We start from the raw sequence: 6,000 nt of genomic DNA, 5'->3' as shown, positions 1-6,000 counted from the left end.
TCTACTTTTTAATTAATACATCATAACTTTACATATTTCGGGGGTTCATGTGATATTTTGATCCATGTATACAATATGTGGTGATCAAATCAGGGTAATTGGGGTATCCATCACCTCCAATAAATAGCCACATTTTTTTCGTGTGTTTCTTTCAAACTTGACTTCTGTAAAAGCTCAAAATATTTGTCTTCCTTTTTAAATGGCCACATTTTAATTTCTTCCGTTTCCAAAAAGTATACTGCTACATGACTTCCTTAATGAAGGTCCTTTCTTGGTTCTAATTTTGTTCCCTCCTCTACCTTGCAATGCTACTTTAATCGGCGAACTCTTCATCAGTTCTCCATCGCATCTTCATTTGTCACCATCCACAGCTAATCAGTTTAATCAGTGAAATCTTCCACGTGCTGCCACCTTCCTTCCCATAGCCCTGTGCCAACATCTGTGCTCTTCTTAGGTCTCCTCAGGGGTGACTGAACTCTGCATTGACCTTACCCAGCATCCTCACTCACTGACATTCTAGGGCAGCTGGCTTCCCAGACTTTTCTCTGGATGTGTCATGATCATTCCCTGTTCCAAATGAGTACTCCAAAGAAGCACACACATGCGTGTACACATGTGTGCACAGACACATATGCACATGTATATGACATATCCCTTGGTTTCTGTGATGTCTAAGGCTTGGTTGGATTAGTCTTTTCATCTAGTCTAATTATTAAGGGTACATATTTCCTTTTCAATTTGTTTCTAGACCAAAATAATAACCACATTTAAAAAATAGGACATGACCTCTAGAGCACTTTATATCTATTTTTCTCTTGGCCAGTTGTTAATGCTATGAGAGCTTACAGAGATTCCTATGTGCTAGGATCCATTGAGCTGAAATCCCAACACAATGCTGGGACTGTGTAAGAAATCTAACATCTTTCCTCTTTTTTTTTTTTTTTTTTTAAATGATGAAGTCTGGGATCTTATTGTATTCATCACCAGAATGTACATTGTAGCCATTAAGTAATTTCTGATTACCTACCCCTGTCACACCCCTCACCCTTCTGAGTCTCCAGTGTCTATCATTCCATACTGTATGCCCATGTGTACACATTATTTAGCTCCCACTTATAAGTAAGAAAATGAGGTATTTGGCTTTTTGTTTCTGAATTATTTCACTTAAGACAGTGTCCTCCAGTTCCAGCCATGTTGCTGCAAAAACATCATTTCATTTTTTGTTATGAGTGGGTAGTATTCCATGGTAAATATATTCTATTTTTTTAACTTTTAAGTTCAGGGGCACATGTGCAGGATGTGCAAGCTTATTACGTAAGTAAATTTGTGTCATGGGGGTTTGTTGTACAGATTATTTCATCACCCAGGTACTAAGCCCACTACCATTAGTTGTTTTTACTGATCCTCTCCCTCCTTCCACCCTCCACCCTCCATTTGACCCCAGTGTGTGTTGTTCCCCTCTATGTGTACATGTGTCTCATTATTTAACTCCCACTTATAAGTGAGAACATGCTGTATTTGGTTTTCTCTTCCTGTGTTAGTTTGCTAAGGATAATGGCTTCCAGCTCTGTCCATAACCCTGCAAAGGACAGGATCTTGTTCTTTTTCATGGCTGCATAGTATTCCATGGTGTATATGTACCACATTTTGTTTATCCATTATATCATGGATGAACATTTATGTTGGTTCCATCTCTGCTATTGTGAATAGTGCTGCAATGAACATACACATGCATGCATCTTTATACTAGAATGACTTATATTCCTTTGGGTACATACCTAGTAATGAGATTGGGGGACCTAATGGTATTTTAGGTCTTTGTTGAATTGCCACATTGTCTTTCACAATGTCTGAACTAATTTATACTTCCACCAACAGAGTATAAGTGTTCCTTTTTCTCAATAACCATGCCAGAATCTGTTATTTTTTTGACTTTTTAATAGTATCCATTCTGACTGGTGTGAAATGGTATCTCATTGTGGTTTTGATTTGCATTTCTCTAATGCAAAGCTGGAGGCATCATGCTACCCAACCTCAAAGTATACTACAGGGTTACATAAACCAAAACAGCATGGTATTGGTATAAGAACAGACACATAGAGCAATGGAACAGAATGGAGAACTCAGAAATAAGACCACACACTTACAAGTATCTCATCTTTGACAAACATGACAAAAACAGGCATTGGAGAAAGGTTTCCCTATTCAATAAATGTTGCTGGGATAACCAGTGCTGGGATAACTGGCTAGCCATATGCAGAAAATTGAAAATGGACCCCTTCCTTATGCCATATACAAAATTTAACTCAATATGGATTAAAGACTTAAATGTAAAACCCAAAACTATAAAAGCCCTAGAAGACAACCTATACAGTACCATTCCGGATATAGGCACAGGCAAAGATTTCTTGACAAAAATGTCAAAAGCAATTACAACAAAAGCAAAAATAGACAGATGGGGTCTAATTAAACTAAAGAGCTTCTGCACAGCAAAAGAAACTATCAACAGAGTAAACAGACAGCCTACAGAATGGGAGAAGATTTTTACAAACCATGCATTGGACAAAGGTCTAATGGCCAGCATCTATAAGGAACTTCAGCAAATTTACAAGAAAAAAACAAGTCCATTAAAAAGTAGGCAAAAGACATGAATAGATGCCTCTCAAAGGAAGATATAGATGAGGCCAACAATCATAGGGAAAAAAACTCAGTATCAGAGAAATGCAAATCAAAATCACAGTGAAATACCATCTCACACTAGTCAGAATGGCTACTATCAAAAAGTCAAAAAATCAGAGATTCTGGCAAAGTTGTGGTGGAAAAGGAACACTTATACTCTGTTGGTGGGAGTGTAAATTAGTTCAGCCATTATGGAAGGCAGTGCAGCAATTCCTCAAAGACCTAAAGGCAGAAATACCATTTGACCCAGCAATCCCATTACTAGGTATATACCCAAAGGAAAATACATCATTCTATTATAAAGATGCATGCATGTGTACATTCATTGCAGCACTATTCACAATAGCATAGAGATGGATCCAACATAAATGTTCATCATTGATAGAATGGATAAATGAAATTTGGTACATATATACCATGGAATACTATGCAGCCATAAAAAAGAACAAGATCATGTGCTTTGCAGGGACATGGATGGAGTTGGAGGTCATTATCCTTAGCAAACTAATGCAGGAACAGAAAACTAAATATGTCATGTTCTCACTTACAAGTGGGAGCTAAATGATGAGACCCATGTACACATAGGGGGTAACAACACAGTGGAGCCATTGGCAGGTGGAGGGTAGAAGGAGGGAGAGGATTAGTAAAAACAACTAATGGGTAGTGAGCTTAATACCTGGGTGATGAAATAATTGTGCAACAAACCCCATGACACACATTTCTCTATGTAACAAATCTGCACATCCTGCACATGTACCCCTGAACTTAAAATACAAGTTTAAAAAAGTGTTTGGAAGAAAAAATATTCTTTAGCTATCTTCTATACTTCCTACTTAATAATATGCAGGTACATTACTAAAGTATACAGTATGTGTTCAATAAGCTTCCAGTATATGGTGCATCTGTTTGTTTATAGAAACTCAATATATGTGTTTTTTAATCACTAAAAATGGGAAATTTTGTTTATCCTTGTGTGGACCCAATTTTCTTCCAATTAACTACATTTCAATTTTATATGTAAATTATAAGGCTAAATATTTTTTACTTTAACAGTGAACTCCTAGTGTGAGGCAATCTGGTCAAGGAGCAGTCAGTGTTTTTAGAAAGCAAATTACTCAGCACTATCTGCAGGCATTCGTGCTTCAAACTCACATTCATTTTTAACATCATCCTCAGTTCCCTTATGATTTATGACACCTTATATGTGTCAACTAATGAAGTGGCTTCTGAATGCTTTAATATGTGGCATTCATCCACCTCAAGAGATAATTCCATCAGAATGGAAGATAAGTAGTAGAATTCCTAGCTTTAGGACTGTTTGAATTTGTGTTCTAGGTTTTTTTTTTTCCTTCCTTCCTTCCTTCCTTCCTTCCTTCCTTCCTTCCTTCCTTCCTTCCTCTCTCTCGCTCTCTCTTTCTCTTTCTTTCTTTCTTTCTTTCTTTCTTTCTTTCTTTCTTTCTTTCTTTCTTTCTTTCTTTCTTTCTTTCTTTCTTTCTTTCTTTCTTTCTTTCTTTCTTTCTTTCTTTCTTACAGTGTCTCTTTCTGTTGCCCAGGCTGGAGTGCACTTCCAAATTCACTGCAGCCTCAAATTCCCGACTCAAATGATCCTCCCACCTCAGCCTTCCAAGTATCTGGGACTACAGGTACTCACCATCACACACAGTCAATATTTTAATCTTTTATAGAGACAGGGTCTTTCTATGTCACCCAGGCTGGTCTTGAACTCCTGGGCTCAGGCAATTCTTCTGCCTCCGCTTCTCCAAGTGCTGGCATTACAGGCATGAATCACTATGCCTGGCCTCTGTTTGCCGTAAGTTTTCTATAGAACCTTAGATAAATCATGTAACAACCTCTTTGGCCACAGATTCTGCCCCTATAAAATTTACATAATAACGATTATCATCATGTATGTCTCATTGATTTCATTAAGAATCAAACTAGATAAAAGATGTGAAAATACTTTGAAAGACTTATCCATTGAACAGATAATTAATAGTGTTTTATTTCTGCTTTGGTTGGAAACAATTATGCCTGTGAAAAGTAATTGCTAGATGTTAAAAGTCACATCGCATTTAACTGTTAAACTGTATGCATATTGTCAACCATCAAAAGCAAACCATCCAGATGTTTCGTCTACCAACATACCGATCCTCTGGAAGTTTCCAAAAATAGTATTTACCTTTTTATCAAAGAAATGACTATGTTTCCCTAAATAATTCTATGATCCATGCTAAATTCAATAGAAAACTTTTCATTTATTTGGTGATAAGTTAATTATGCACAACCTTTAAAAATTGCCCAAATGTCTAAGTCAGTTTTCTTAAAGAAAAGTGGATCTTTTCATGACACGTGAGGAATCATTTCAAAATTGAAATTTATTGAGTAGGACATTTAGGGTTAGGCAAGGGCTTGGATCTTCGACACCAAAAGCAGTTGGGGTCAGGTTTCACTCCTGCTCCAAAATATACACCAGATTTCAGTGGTTGGATGCTATTAGGTAGAATTAGAAAGGATTCACCCTATTTCCTCCCTTCTCATATCTGTATAGTGTCTCAAGCAATTGTGGCAGAGTATTCTCTTAAGGCAGGAAATAATCAGAATCCTTACTCCTTTTTCTGAGATTTATGTCTATAAATCCATGTTCAACAGACTGCAGGAAGTCTAACTAACCAAAGTTAATTTCAAAACAAAAACAAAAACAAAATAGGGATTTTTTTTTTTTTTTTAAAGGTAAAACACTGAAAGAAAGATAGAAGGGCCACACTGTGCAGCTGTACTTGCTCATTGGCTAGGAAGTCAGTGGGGAAGGGGTGGTGATCATATTTCTAGGCTAATATAATCCATCCAACTGCATTCTCTGACCACTCTGATGACATTCACGTGCCTGCCTTAAAGCAGGTAGCTACATACGGAACTTTAAAAATTTATGTTTAAGGTTCTGTAATCTGTGGTATGCTGGTAAATTTTTAAAATCTGAGTCCCTGGTAGTCCTACTTTTAATTCTTTAAGGAATCTCCATGCTGTTTTTCATACTGGTTATACTAGTTTATATTCCCACCAGCAGTATGAAAGTGTTCCCTTTTTGGAACTAACCTAAATGCCCATCAACCAATGAGTGGAATAAGAAAATTTGGTATATACACACTTTGGAATACTACTCAGCCATAAAAAGGAATAATGTCTTTTCGGCAGCTTGGGTGGAGTTGGAGGCCATTCTTTTAAGTGGAGTAACCCAGAAATGGAAAACCAAATATTGTGTGCTCTCACTTATACGTGTGAGCTAAGCTATAAGGATGCAAAGGCACAAGAATGATATAATAG

The sequence above is a fragment of the Macaca mulatta genome, chromosome 8 (genome assembly GCF_049350105.2).
Source record: "Macaca mulatta isolate MMU2019108-1 chromosome 8, T2T-MMU8v2.0, whole genome shotgun sequence".
NCBI classification, from domain to species: Eukaryota; Metazoa; Chordata; class Mammalia; order Primates; family Cercopithecidae; genus Macaca; species Macaca mulatta.
Note: the sequence above shows the minus strand (reverse complement) of the source record.